General features: G+C 54.6%; 1 protein-coding gene across 9 annotated transcripts in view; it reads right to left on the bottom strand.

Moving 5' to 3' along the window:
* Mtcl1 (microtubule crosslinking factor 1) overlaps positions 1-15594 on the bottom strand; it is an 84873-nt gene that overhangs the window by 58156 nt on the left and 11123 nt on the right. The window lies entirely within an intron of this gene.

Genomic DNA, 15594 nt, shown 5'->3' with positions numbered 1-15594 from the left:
ACCCTCAGGCTCCTGCCCCAGATCTGGGGAAGTCATTTCTGTTTCTAAAGCCAGCGTGTGACCTGCTGTCATGGCAGAAAAGCCATAGAGCCAGCAATGGTGTCGCTCAGTGAGGCCCAGAGCATGCAAGAGGGCGAGGTGTCAGCTGCCCCAAGGACAGCCCAATGGGGCTGCTGCAAGGATACTGGGTCCAGGAGACAGTGCCCAGTGTGACCGGGTGCACACACAATTGGCGAAGGATAGAAAAAAGTGACATCATTCAAGCTGATGCTGACCACAGGCAGGGATGTCCTACACGGATCTTCCCAGTGTTTCCTGTAGAGGCCTCCAGTAGACATCAGAGTTGGGGACGACCAGTGCGGCAAGGACTCGAGATCCCTCAACATCCAGGGTAGCCCAGGTCCTTGCAGAAGGTAGAAGGAAGCCAGAGCACAAGAGGTGGGTGCCCCTTATCGTGTCCACTCACCAGACCTCGCCATGCCGTGTTCCAAATGGGACAGGGACCTGGCGGACTCACAGACTCACAAAAACCATCCAAACTTGTTAACAGGAAAATCAAAGACATAAGAAACTGAGACGAAAAGACAAAAACTCCCAGCAGTGCTACAGCAGCAGGAGGCAGTCGAGGGTGGACACTGGGTGGGTTTCTCCTGCAAGCATCTCCACGTCCACCCCAGGGCATCTGAGGGGCTCACAGAGACAACCACACTGGCTAGGGTGGAAACAGCCAGGGTCCCTTGGAGCAGGAACTTGGGCACTGAGCAGGTGTGAGAGGTTCGAGAATATCCAGGCCGCTCAAAGCCTCTTTGCAAAAGGAGCTTTTCTGCAGAACGAATTATTACATCACCAAAAGAGAATGCAAGCTGGCAGAAAGGTAGCAACAGGCAAGGAGGAAGAGTCCCAGACAAAGAGGCAGAAACACAGCTGATGACAGGAGCCCAGCCAGTGCCCAGCGCGCCGAGGGGGCCTGACAGCTGGCAACGCTGTACAGGCCTCGGCTTGCTGGTCACTTACCAGCTTGGAGACCCAGGCCACTTGGGGCTCCATCTCCCCTGCTTTGAAGGAGGACTATCAAGTTTCCCCCTGCGTCAGGCTGCAAGCAGATTACACAAAGACCAGAAGTGCTCGTCACACAGTGGCGTTGCTCAGGGCCTCAGTTTCCCAACTCTGCCTATGTAAGAACAAACAGATGAGGCCCAGGTCCACCAGCTCTCAAACGCTGTTTCCCTACTGAGGAAACTCATTCAAGTGCCCCCGAGGATTTCGACTCGGGCAACACGGATTTAACCCTGTTAAGTATAAAAATGACGCTAATCACACCCACTGCTAAGCTCAGAGTGGGAGCAAGAGGGAGACCAGGCCAGGCTCAGGTGCAGAGGGGGTCCTGCTCTACCCCAGGGCTTCCAAAAAAGAGGCAGCCCCATTGGGTCCCATTGGGTCCCAGGGTCCCAAGACCCTAAACGCCCTGATCCCTGCCTCTCCACAGTGTCCGAGACCTGGCCAGTGCCCACCTTGGGGTGGGATGGGGTGGAGCCAAGTCAAGCCAGGAAATGGCCTGGCTCCCAGCTGCTTCGAGCCAGTGGGCTTCAAAATCCATTTAACTCTCCATTAACTTGATTTGATGAGTTCCTGGATGGGTACCAAACGCACTATCATTTCCGCGCATCCATTAGCTGGCATGCTGGCTGTGCTGCCTGCACAGCACTCGGGCACTCCGCCTCTCCTCCCCAAGTCACCTCGGGCTGGGAGACCTGGGGGTGCTCGCTTGCAGCAACTTCCCTGGTAGCTAACCCTCCCTTCCTTCTCCCCAGGTCCTCATCTCTGGTTTAGGCGCTCGTGTCATCCATGTAATTTCTGTCCTGGAAAAGCAGCCAGTTTCTTCTATTCATGAATCCAACTGAATCCTGGCCTTCAAACACCCTGCTTGCTAACAATGGGATAAAAAGTACTTGCTATTCTCCGCTACTTATGTGCTATTGGGAACGCAGAAGCCAAAACAAAGAACACTGATGAAACAAGAGCGTCCTCATTAATTAGCAGTGCAGGCAGGGAAAGGGATGGCCAGACACAGGCAGGCCACCGCAGTTAGCCAGGGACTTGTCCACATGGCTGATGACCTCAGGCTCTCCCCCCTGCCCTGCCCCACAGTCCTGGTGTGTCCAGGGCCCAGGGCTGGGGGGGGGGGGGAGCAACACTGAATCTGTGCTGAGAAGACCTCAGAGGCTAAGGCCTGGCCTGCAAGGTCACATTAATTCAAAAGTAGAAAAGCAACTCCTAGGGGTGACGAGGGCACAGCAATGCAGACGCCGCTGTCCCTGCCCCAGGAAGCCAAGTCCTGCAGCTGCTTCACTTCCTAAACGAATTATCCAGGATTGTGTTCCTTAATCTCCCTGGGCCGCAGGGTATCTGACCATACAGGAGATAAAATAATCAATCAGCATGTCTTACAGGGCCATTAAGTGCAAACATAACCACTGCCTGGCCATTATCTTGTTGCTTAAGGATCTCTCCCAATGAATCTCACTGCCCTGAGCAGAGGAGAAGGTTTGAAGCCAAGACCCCCAGCTCTAGAAGTGAGGCCATGCAAGGAGCAGGGCAGAGGTGCCAACGTCCACGCTGAGTGCCTGGCTTGGGTCACCCACACGTAGATAGGTACAAGTATCACAGCGCAGTGAAGAGAAGGGAGCCCCGCAAGACTGTCACGTTTAAAAAACATGTAAGCAAAACTATTTGGGTTCGTGGATAAACAATACAAGTGAATAAAAAGAGCCTACACAACTAGTTGTTTACTAACCGGTTACTGAGACATCTACCTCCAAAGTGGGCAGGGTGGGACGTCACTGAGTACACAGAAACTGCAGGGAATGCACCTTCTCCCCAGCGTGTCCCTCCAGAAGCCGGGGCCCCCATACACCACAGAGAAAGTCACCTAAAACTCCTGAGTTATCACTACAGCTTTCCATTTCATATTTCTGACCCAGGCTGGCGGCAGGTCCCAGAAGCTGGAAAACGTGGAAGCACGGATTGGGGATGGGCGGCACCATGTTCAGAATCCTCTGAGTGAGGGTGGACCCTGATGGTAACGGCACCCAAAGGGACCCCTCGGGCAGCTCAGGATGGCTCCTGTGCACGAGACTGGCCGGGGGTGCCGGGGAAGGACGCTCGTGTTTCTAGCCGTGTCTGTACTACCCTGCACGCGTGCACACAAGCACATGACATGCACATGCACAGGAACACACACCCCACTCACGTGTGGACAGCATGCTCGCATATGCTGTTAGATGAACACGCCAGCCACAGACTCAGTGCAGTCTCCTAGATGGAGGGGTTTCTCACTCCCTATGCTGTGCTGCTGGAGGTTCTGTCCAGCGCTTGACTGCAGGATGAAGTCCACCCCTAAGGACACTGAGCCACTCGCTCTCACAGCAACCTGGGGGCCTGGTACTCGTGCCGGGGAGGCCTTGATGGACTGCACCGGGCAGTGTGTGGGCCTGGGGTGCAGCTCAGCAGTATGACACTAGCCCGGTGTGTGTGAGGCCGTGGGCTCCACACTGGAGAGAGGAAGAGTTCTTGGGTAAAACTGTGTGGCAGGATGGGAATCTTTTTAAGGAGCTCCAGTGGTGCATGTCTGTAACCTAGCATGTGGGAGGCTGAGGCAGGAAGCTCACCACAAGTTCCAGGTCAGCCTGAACTATGTAGCAAGACCCTGTATCAGAGAAGCTATTTCCATTCTAAATGCAGATTATACGTGGTCAACCAGCTTTCCGTATCTCCTCCAAGGTAGTTTTTACATTGTGTTTTTGGCCAATACATCAAAAAACACACCACAAACCCACAGGTTTACAGGTACGTTGAAAGCACTTATAAAACATAATCTTGCCAGAGCAGATGGAAACCACCTACTTAGCCATTCTTTGAGTTTCCTCCCATATGTACCATGGGAATAAAATACATCTTTAGATTCTGTAAGTCCAAATTGCTGTTATACAGAATTACTTCACAGGGATGACACTGGCTGTCTTTCCAAATGGATCATGTGTAAGTTTAAAAAAACGAAACAAAACAAACAAAAAAACACAACTGCAGCAGTGAGCTCAGAGCTGGGGAGGAAGGGGGGGGGGTCCCCAGGCTTGCAGTGAGACAACTCTGCCTTGCTACACAGCACCCCAGAACAGGCTGGCTTGCAAGGTGGACACAGAGGCCAGGACACACCTTCGACAGGGAGAGGCTGCCGACCACAAGATCAGACTAAGCTGCTGTAGCTCCAACAGTACTGAAGGAGAAATAAGTCAAAAACACGTGTATTCCTGAGTTTACTTGGCAGGCAAAGGACTGAAGTTTTTATTCTTCCAGAGCAGCTCGAACTGTAAGCGTCACTACACACATGATCGGGGAGTAGTGAAGTGTGGGGTTCGGGGCTCAGCACTGGCTGCCTGTATACAAGAGGCTCTGGGTCCACCCCAGCACCACCACAGAGAAGAAAAGTTTCGTTGGTGGAAATTCACTTTCTCTTCACGGTGCAGAAACAGCCCAAAAGAGCCACACTCGTGGGAAAAAAAACCAGCCACAGCCAGACGTGATGACACACACTTCTAACCCCAGCAATCTGGGAGGCTGAGGCAGGAAGACCAAGTCCAGCCAGGGCAACTTAAAGAGAGCCTGCCTCAAAATAAAATGTAAGAAAAGGGTTGGGGATGGTGTTCCTTGTGAAGGCTCTGGGTTCATTCCCTGTTATGGAACAGAGAGACAGACAGAGATAGAGAGAGAGACACAGAGAGAGAGAGAGAGAGAGAGAGAGACAGTGACGGACAGAGACAGAGACAGAGACAGAGATAGAGATAGAAAGACACAAACAGAAAGGGAGGAGCACCAGCTGTGTGGGTGAGATGGAGCCACGGGCCAGGCAGCCATGGCCCGGGTCTGGCGGCAGCTGCCTCCTGTGGGCCACAAGGGTACCATGCACACCCAGCGCCAGCAGCTGTGCAGGACCCAGGTGGCCTCACCTGCTCGTGGGCACCCCAGGCCCAGAGCTGCCCAGGCCTGAGCCTCTCAGCACCACTGTCCCCTCAGATGGCAGACACCGCCACCATCCTCCCTCCGCCACCAGCTGTGCCTCTGTGGTTTCTGCTCCTGTCACCTGCTGTCCACTGTGTGCTGAAGGGAGCTCCGAGCACGCCCCAGCCCGTGGCAGCCAGCCCGGCTGCCAGCATCACGTGCCCCCACCTGCTGGCGGGTGAGACCATTTCACGAGCCGTGGTGATCGGTTCCAATTTGCGTTTTGCTGCTGTGTTGTTTCTCGGTGCTGGGGATCGACCCAGGGCCTCACACAGGCTTAACACACATGACCCTGCATCCCCTCCCAGACATGCGCAATGACAGTCCCAACAAAACGCACTGCGTTCCCTAAACCCGACCTGGAAAACTCCTCTGCTCAGTGTCCAAATCCAGCCTAGTGACAGGGCTCACAAAATTCTCTAGAACAACCTCTGGTCATGCCACTGCGCCTGGCCTTGTGTGAGATCAGAGTGAAGGAAGGTGGGCGTGGTGACATACACCTGGAACCCCAGCACTTGAGAGGCTGAGGCAGGAGGATCACTGCAAGTTCAAGACCATCCTGGGCTACATGGTGAGCTCAAGACCACCCTAGATTACACAGCAAGACTCCATCTCAAAACAAAGACAGTGAAGGGCAGCCCTCAGAATGGGAGAGCCTCACCAAGAGCACACAGAGTCACCAAAGAGCTGCCTCCCAAAGTCACGGGAAGTTCTGGGGCAGGAGACGTCACATGTCTACTGAAGGGGCTTCTGAGACACACCCTATCTGTCCACCGATGAAGACACTGTTCAGTTTCCTCCTCGGTCCACTGCAGTCACAGTATCTTCCTGTCCCTTCCGGCTCACTCTTCATCGCAGAAGATGCGCAGGGGGCCATCCACAGAGGCAGCAGGCCAGTGTGGGCCAGCATGGAACTGTGCAGGAGGATTCCTAAGCTTTCCTCTTCTTTATTTTGCAAGGACTCAGACCTCAGGGACCCTCTTCACCATCTTCCTTGCTGCCACCGGGGCGGGAGTCCATTCCCAACCCAACCGAGTTCTAACAAGGGTCCTGTCCTAGGGACCCACACGACCCAGCCATGCTCTGGCAGCACAAACTCTGCAAGGGCTGGAAGGCTGTGCCCTCTGTGCCAGAGAAAGGGAAAGGGGTGTTGGAAAAGTCAACGTGGAGGACAGTGGTGGGGCAGCACCGGGCACCACCTTCCGGGGCTCATGAGAATCTGGCCTCTGATTTGTGTCACAAGGCTATAATTAACAGCTGGGAAGTCAGCCATGGCTGCCGTTCATTGTGATTGGGGAACTGCAGCCATACAAGCTGGGCACGTATACACTCACTCTCCTGAGTAACCGCACCTGTGGCAGGGTCACCTGGGGCCTCCACCTTGATGCAAGGGTCATTTGTCTGGACAAGTCTCTCCAAAGACTCATCCTCATAAAACACCAGCTTGGGAACCCGTATTTTACCTTTCATGAACTGAACAAGCCCCAGCACATCTCCTGGCTGCAGTTTTAACCACAAGGTGGGGACATTGTAGATTTAGGTATTTAATTCCCAAGGCAGCCCAGTGCCGACCCAAGGTGCCTGGGGCCATGGTGCCCCCACGTCACAGGGTCCCAAGAAGATGACCAGGCTACAGCCTGGAGATCAGTCTTCTGCTGGGTGACCAGAGATGAGCAGTGCTGGGCAAGGCTGGGTCAGAGGCAGGCGCTTACAGCCCAGCTCGGGCCCTGGGACCCACGGTACAGAGGGGAGCCCACCCGGAGCCGTCCGGGTGCAGCTCCCACAGATGAGGGCTCGTGATCATTTTAAAGGTGTTTTCCAGAGGCTGGGGACAAAGGCAAGGATGCAGGACCACTCGAGAATCCACTCGTGGCTGAGTCAGAAAGGCAGGCTGGCACACCAGGGGACGCACCATGGGCAATGCTCTGGACTCGTGGGATGAAGGACGGAGGACGAGGACCCAGATGTGGCCAGCTTGGAGCTGGACACTGTAGCCAACTTACAACTGTTAAACAAATGCCTCGGATACCAGCACCTGGCAATGCTACGGGAGCAACCCCGTGTGGGTGAGACTACTTAGCGCCCAGGCGGTAAAGGAAGAAGAGTTCTCAAGCGGGGGAAACTCTGTCCTAGGACACCTGGTGATGTCTGGAGACCTTTGTAACGGTCACATCCAATGGTGGCATCCAGCGGGCAGAGCTCATGGCACCTGGGGAGGGAGCCCCTGCTGCTGGGAGAGATCCACCAGCGGAGTGCACTGACTCAGCTTACTGGTCCACCCAGGACTGTCCCCGAGGCCGGACGCTGGGGCTGTGGTCACTTGAAGTGCACTAAATACATACATGAGTCCAAGGCTGCACTGCTGAGTGCAGTGTGTCATGGGTAGTTGCTTCCTAGACCCAAAAACATGAGCGCCCGGGGGGGGGGGGGGACAGCAGGGATTCTGTTTCTGCCACACCAGGAAGTCAGCGCTGTGCTTGGGATGCCCCCAAGTCCTCAGCTCTCCCTGGTTGCCGGCCCCCGGAGGCAAGTGGGTAGAGGACAGGCAGCAAGGTCTGCCCATGGCTCGGAGATGAACACAATGCCTGAATCCACGTGAAGAATGAGCAGCCACTGTGATGCACTGAGGCTACATCCCAGCGCTTGCTCCCTGCTGCATGCAACCCACACTGCCCAGTCCCCCACCCCAGGACACCCAGCAAAAAGTACACTGCAGTGTGATGAACTCCAGGAACTCAGCCGCCCCACACTGCACTGTTTTGTGGAAGAATTAACTGCCAGGCGGGTGGCCCACATCTAATCCCAGCACTCTGGGAGGTTGAGACAGGAGGATCGAATGTTTGAGCCCAGCCTGGGCAACTTAGTGAGGCCCATCTCAAAATTTAAAAATTTTAAAAAGGGCAGGGAATGTATAGCTCAGGATGAAGGCTGTGGGTTTTGAGTGCCTGTACCAAAAACCAAACTGCACAAGTCACGAGGAAAAGGGCAGAGCTCAGGGGCTCCACTTTCTCTGAAGCTTGTCCCCAGTCACCAATTCAAGGGCTATTTGACCGACCACTCAGTGGTGACACATTCCCTTTGGTTATTCATGACTTGGTGCCTTGTCAGTGCTGAATAAGTCTGACACCAAGGGGGAAAAGCCCAGCTGGTTGCTTCCATCTGCTTCATAACCACACTGCTTGCAGTGTGACGGCTCCCGGTCACAGGAACACCACGGGATGGCTCCCGGGAAACAGATAACGCTGCGGAGCATCCCTCAAGCCTTTCTGCTGCTCTGACTCTGCACTTGGAGGCAAAAGTCACCTAAGTCACATCAGTAACGGCACTGATGGCACAAACAGACCTCCAAGAGTTAAAGGAAAGAGGACTGCTCTCTGCCTTGTGCTACACATGAGGTGTAGCTAACCCCTCGGTGAAACCAAAATGATTCCAGAACACATGCACTATCTTCTAATTACTTTTAAGAAAAACAACTTGCACATCGCCCATTTCACTAAAAGTCACAGGTCCCGGGCTAGGACTCCACCATCAGCAGCTCTAGTGCTGAGGTGTCACCTTCCTATCTGTCAGCAAAGGGGCAACGAATGCCTGGATCTCAGCTCTCTCAGAAGCCTGTGGACGGTGTCGCTGCTTCCCTCTGAGGCCACCTGGGCAACCCTGTGGACAGGGCAGGGGAGGAGAACTCGCCCTCCAGGCTGCCAGGTGTTCCACTATCTGGGCGCAAGCCTGGCTGGTCATCCAGGAAGCTGAGGAACAGCGGCTACCTGCTTATCTCGGACCCTGACACAGAGTTTGTGACTCACAGCCATGGTCAGAAAAGCTGGGCCCAGAGCGGAATGACTGGTTTGTAGGACCTGTCCTGGGGTGAGCATTTACAGAATCAGGAATTCCTCACCACCCACATTTTAAATCATATGACGGCCCTTTCTCAGGGGAAAATAAATATAAATCCTCTGCTCACCCTGTGAGTAGTTACCGAGTGCTCTTGAGGGCAGGGCTGTGGACATACACGTGTGTATCACATGGGAAGATGCAAGCAGTCCAAGATGCTTCCGAGGAACAGAAGGGGACATTCGGACTGTGGGGCACACACGATGCACTCGGAAATTCCCTGTAAGTCTCACCAAGCGGCTAAGGGATCATAAGCTGTGGCTCCTTGGAGGCCAGGAATGTGGAACCCAGAAGAGACCCGAGTGGCAAAGTCAGCCTCGAGATCGGGTGCTGGACACCCATGTGCAAAGACAGGGCAAAAACCTGCCCCCAAGGTTCACGACCTCGAACTGGGCTGTGGACTTCAGTGTACCACGTACAACTATAAACCTTTCAGAGAAAAGAGAACGTAACTTTGGAGGGCATGGCTAGGCATACAGTGGGTGAAATCAACACTGTAACAGGAAATACCCACACGAGCGCATCAAAACGCAGAAGCCCGGCCCTTGAGGAGCGCACTCCATGAGAATGCAAAGACCAGCTGCACACAGAGGGACAGCGCAGCGGCCAGCAAAAGCTGACAGAAGACTAGTATGCGGAATAAATAACTCTCAGACTAACAGTTTAAAAAAAAAAAGTGAAACAAACAAGTGATCCAGTTAGAAAATGGGGGACACAAGAGGAAAAGGAGGCACGGCTGGCAAACAGCAGATGGCAAGGCATCCTGCAGCTCCAGCCATGGAGCCACACAGATCCAGACCTCATTGAGATGCAGCTGCTGCCAGGGTGACTGAACTGAAAACAGACATCATCCCAGCCTGGGAAGACGAGAGACTTGGGGACAGCATGAAACGTGTGCAGGCCTCTGCAGGGCAGCCCAGCACTGTCTGTTAAAAACAAAAACAAAAAAAGAAACTCAACACGCAACCAGGTGTGGTGGACACACCAATCATCCCAGCACTCTGGGAGGCTGAGGCAGGAGGACTGCAAATTTGAGCCCCTGCCATGGCAACTTAGGGCAAAACTCTGTATCAAAGTTTTAGAAAACAAAAAAAATATTTTAAGGGCTGGTGATGTAGCTCAGTGCAAACAAAGGCACGGCTAGGTTTAAAGTTGTACTGTACAAACCAAAACAAAACTAAAACCTCAATATATATAGCCTATGACATAACCAAGAACTGTCAAGGGACCCATGTCCCCTCGAAAACTTGCACACAGATGCTCATGGCAGCTATGCTGATAACGACCTGTGAGACAGGAAACAAAACAATAACAACCTGCTGTCCTTCCCCAGCTCACACCTGGACCGAGCCCATCCAGGGCAGCTGTGTGGGGACTTGCATCAAGGCCGCCCTCCAATAGCAGCTGGCTATCCTTCAGCAGATCTCAACCCACATTGTCTTCCCAGAGACACCAGCAGGCCTCAGGCTGGGCCCCAGCTCTGCAGCTCTGCACCCAGCTGGCCCACCTGGCCACATCCCGACTTGGCTCCCCAGAAGTCCCCGGAGCCCCTCCCCGGGCCCAATCACTGTGCTCACACAAGTCTGGGACGCTCTTGACTGGAAGTTAACCCCACACCTGAATAGAAGGGATGTGGGCCAGCAGGGGGCACCACACCCTCTGGGCCTCGGTGGTCCAGCCCTGGCAGCTCTCCAACCCTGTCCCTGTGGGTCTCAATGCAAAGGTGTGGGAGACTGCATCCTGGCCACAAAGGACCAAGTTGACCTTGAGCCCCTCCTGACCTCCAGGAGACAGAGGCAGAGCTAAGGTTCCCTTTGGCCACCCCCAGGAGCCAGCAGTATCTCTTTAGTGTCTACAGAGACGCTTACCCTGCTAGAGAGATTTAGGGTGGGGGGACAGCTGTTGTGCATCTGGGGATGACCACTGACAGCACAAACCACACAAAAGGCAACTGTCTCAGGAAACCACACCGGCCTCGGACATCGTGCCAGGACCTTCTAGGACACACGAGCAGGAAACAGCTGAAGACACACGTCTCCAACCTGCCCTCTGGCCAGGCACAACTGCTTCTTCCCTCGGTGTGCATCCAGCTTACGGTTCACTCAGAAACCAGGCAACACTAGGGATTAACGACCATCATAATGGCAAAGATAATGGCACACTGCAATGAAATTACGCAAAGCCTTTGCATTGTTCTTTCCTGTAATGATGAAGCCCTGGAAGTGAATCCCCAGAGAGTGGAGCTGCACCTACCCAGGCCCCTGCACATCCCACTGGGCAACCCGACTGTTGGGATTCCGGAAGGCACCCATCTCCGTGCACCGAGCGCCCTTCTGGCAAGTTTTGTCCTCGCTCTTCTTCCCCCACCCACCTCATCATGAATCAAAAGGAAAACAAAAAGTCTCGCATGGCAATGAGCAGCTCGATTTGTGAATCGCATCTGGCTTATCCTCTTAGCCACCCACAGGTCAGCTCAGCTTCTTTCCAGTAAGAAAAGTCGCACGGGGCCAGGGCAGAGATGCAGCTGGAGCTCTCCTGCCATGATCCACGGGCGTGTGGAACTGTCTGCCCAGTGTTACCAGGCAGCTATGCCAGGCATCCAGGGGGAGGAGGCATTTTCAGGAGAATCCTATAGTGTGGTCAGCACACAGGAGGCCAAGCAGGGTGTCAGGAAGAATCCAGGGAGCTGGGAACAGAGGAGGGTGGGGTGGCTAGGGTTAGGGTCAGGGTGTGGATCTGGGTTGGGGCTCCAGGTGCTGCCTTCCACTTCTGACCTCAATCATGAGCCATTTCTTTGATTCAGAGAAAGAGCCTGAGGGCAAGCAGGGAGTGAAGGGTAACACACTCCTGCTACCTGCCAAGCCCCAGCTCCCATCTATGTCCTGAGAGGTAGGAGAGCTGATGACGAGGCCAAGCAGGGCTTGGAGCCTAAAGGACCCCACAGCTTGTGCTGATGCACAGCTGCCAGCTGGGTCACCACTGGGAGGCACGGGATTCTCAGGAGGGGACACCCGGACCAGGTCTCCTCCTCTTTTCCTGTTTCCCCATGGCATAGGCCAGGCACTGGGCCTGATCCCCTGGGCCCCCGGGCCCTGCACGCCTCCTCTGCTTCAAGGCTACTCATCCGGGGATTCGGTCACAGCGAGGAGGAGCCGGTGGACACCCTGAGATTGTGGTCCTATGGGGCCTTGGACAAGGGCAGCTAATGCATGCCTGGGGCATGCTCACGCCTGTCTTTCCCTGTCCTCTCTTCTCCCCATCACAGCATATCTCACAGCCTGGGCCTAAAACCTCCAACGGTCAGATGTGGGGAACAAACAGAGCTGAGGAGCACTGGGCCAGGCCAGCAGCATCCTCCAGACCCAGCTTGGCTTCCGGGGTGCAGCCCCAGATGCCTCCTGCCTGCCAGAAGATGCTCCTGGGGTTTTGTCTCCATGTGATAATGACTGGGGCCAGGGCCAGGTCTGTGAGTGATCAGAACTGTTCTGGCTCTACAAACTCCCACAGCAGCCCGTTTCCCCGCCAGGCTCCGCTACACCAAAGGGTCCCGAAGTTCACACCAAGCCTGTCTGCAAGCACGGCTGGCCTGCACTGCTCCACAGCCTCTGGACTCTTCCGGCAGCTGCCAGCATTGGCCACGCAGGCTCATGGAGCAGTGGGAGGAGGGCTCCCCTGGGGCCCTAGACATTGCACACAGACACTGATATGCACACACATGTGCTGCACACAGACACATGCCCACGCTGGACAGACACACGCACACAGGCTGCACACAGACAGAACACGAGTTTCTGTGTCTGGAGGACGGCTGACCTAAGACCTCAAACTCTGCTTCCTCTCGCTTCCCACCCACTCCACCCGCAGTCCATTTACAACATGAACTCTCTCCCCTTCTGCTCTCTGGCTAGAGTCACTCACACACACATGCACATGTGCGTGTGCTGCATGCCCAGCCAAAGTGTCCAAGGCACGCAGAGCACCCATCCACCCCATGAGCTGCCAGGGTGGAATGAGGCTGACCCTGAGGTGGTCACCCACATGGCGGTCTGGGTCCAAGGACAGCCCTGGCCCGAGCCCCTCCTGGGCTCCCCGAGTAAATATCAAGGCACAAGAGGGCCTGTGAGGCCTGGAACAAGAAAGTGATCTCCCTGCCGAGTAGCTAAGAGCAGGCAGCCACGGACTGTGTCTGCATCCCGAGTCCAGGTATCCTCGGCCTGACACCTGTGTGCAGTGACACACAAGTCCTTGATGTTGGCTGAGAAGGGGGTGAGAGAGCTGCCCAGAGGCGGACCCAGAGCAGGCACCACGTGGCAGCAGACCATGCCCTGGGTGCCTTGAGGCCAGGCCACTTCAGCAGTGGGTACCAGAGCTCGCTCCAGAGTGCTCCTGGGAGCCTCAGCTGGACCAGAGGCCAGACCCAGTGTGGGCAGCACAGCCCCCTTTGCCACACACAGCCAGAGAAGCCAGCTAACGTAGCGAGGTCTGGATTCAGCTGAGGAATTCCTCAGGGTCAGGGATGAGTCAGGGCCTGAATACTCCAGCGGCTAGCATGGGGCATGCATTTGGGGTCAGGCAGGAGTGTCCACTACCGGACCAACACAGTGGGCAGGAGAGGGGCAAATGCACCCCAGCACTAGAGCAGGGAAGACGGTTCGATGGGAGGAGCAGCAACCCCATCCCCCCAGCGGGAGGCCGGAAACAGTCACTTCTACCCCCTCCAGTCAGGTGGCCACAGTGACCCGGCCACCCTGACACACGCAGTGCCTGGAGCCAGGGACGCCCACAAACTGAGGCCGCTGGAAAACCAGCACAGAGGTCTCATGAGAGGACATGTGAGCAGATCCCTGGGACAGCCGCAAAGAAGCGTCCCATGAAACCGCTCCAGGTGAGTGCTAGCAGCAGACCCAAGAGGAGGGATCCGCCACACTGGGGCAGGGACAGCCTGGAGAGTCCATGGCCTTCCACTGCCAAAGACGTATGAGACAGTAACGAGAGGCAGGGTGTGGCAGATCCTCTAATTCTAGAAATGAAATGTATACTTCACGGATGCACAGAACAGTAACTCTGACTTCTTTATAAAAGAAGAGAATTAGTAGCTCTTCTAAGGATGGGTTAAGGATGGAGCACTGAGAGATAAAAAGCCCTTTTTGAAAAGCATAAAGGAGACAGTAAGTGACACAGAGGACGAGGTGGGAACGTGGGCCCAGGAGGCCCAGAAGAGCCACAGGAGCCTCAGAGATCTGCAGAGCAGAGCACAGGCGGCCCCAGGCTGGCAGGCCCAAGGGGCAGAGGCACCACTCAACGTGCCCAGAGTCAGATTCTCAGAGGTGCAGCAAGACTGGGCCCTGTGCACATCGACAGTGAATCTAAATATCCTGAGCTGCCACTGCAGCACACCGTACACACACAGTCTAAACAAACAGGAGTCTGCATTGACAGCAGACTGCTCTAGAGCAAAATGATTCCAAACATAATGCAGTGTTATCTTCAGTGTCAGAAGCCTGCGCCTAACTAGGTCCTTTCAAGACGGAGCACAAAATAAAAGCATCTCCAGACCTCGCTGCTTAGGGAAGCAAGCTGTCTAGGGCTACGAAAATCAAACTCGCCACTCTGCAAACTAACCTCAGTGAGCAGAACTCTACCCAGCCCCTGGCTGCAGCTCTGGAGGCCCCATGCCAGGTCCACCCCAGGAGCCATTACTAGCAGCTCTGGCCCACAAGGGAAGGTGCTCCTGCTCCTGCTAAGGAGCCTCCCCTGCCCTGGCCATGTTTTCCATCTTAAGGGCAGCCATGACCTGTTTCTTTCTCCACAAGGCCATGTCTGGCCCCACACAAACGCATTGCAGTGTAAGCAGAAGAATCCTGGCTTATAGAACATCCACGCTCCGCCTTGGTACCCACTCATTTCCCATTCAAGGATTCAATCACCCGAGGATCCAAAATCTTTTGTCTGTCGCTTTCCTTGTCTTTATCCCTAAGCAAGACACTATAAACACCTGTGTATATGGCATTCACACTGGGCCAGACATGATAAGCCATCTGCAGGTGGCTGCAGGTCTCCAGGTGGATGTGTGTAGCCACCTGCCAGCATTAGGCCACTTGATATAAGGGTTGGGTGTCACTGAGGGTCTTGGAATCAGTCTTTCAAGGATATTGAGGGATGACTCTGTGTATATATGTATACTTACATATTAGCATAGATGCATACATGTATATCGAATTTATAAAATATACTTTGAAACTGTTTTCTATAACCAACAAGGTCAGACTCAAACTGGAAATCTTGAGAAGGGAAACAGTTACAATCTTGTGAGCCAAAGTTAGAGCCAAAGAAAAGAGGAGGATAAGGGTACCAAGAACTCTGAGCACAAAGTAAAAGACTGACAACTTTGAGGGCAAATCCACGTGCAAAAGAAGGGACCAAGGCTCCCCACGTGAAGCTGCAGGTGCCGCCAGCAGTGGTCACCATAGCTTCCTGTTCTCAGCGGCTCCAAACCCAAACCCGTCCTGTCTTGGGAGCATGCATTTGTAGGGTATCAGCAACAAAAAGGACAGAAGGAAGCAAGGATAGGAGGAGGTGGCCCTAGCCCACGACTCTGCACCTGTGACCCAAGTACAGAACAGACAGCTGGGGCTGGGCCTATGCCTA

This window comes from Cavia porcellus, unplaced genomic scaffold, assembly GCF_034190915.1.
Source record: "Cavia porcellus strain 051 isolate PalLab524CR breed Dunkin Hartley unplaced genomic scaffold, mCavPor4.1 scaffold_20, whole genome shotgun sequence".
NCBI classification, from domain to species: domain Eukaryota; kingdom Metazoa; phylum Chordata; class Mammalia; order Rodentia; family Caviidae; genus Cavia; species Cavia porcellus.
This window is presented reverse-complemented; position numbering and strand designations above follow the sequence as displayed.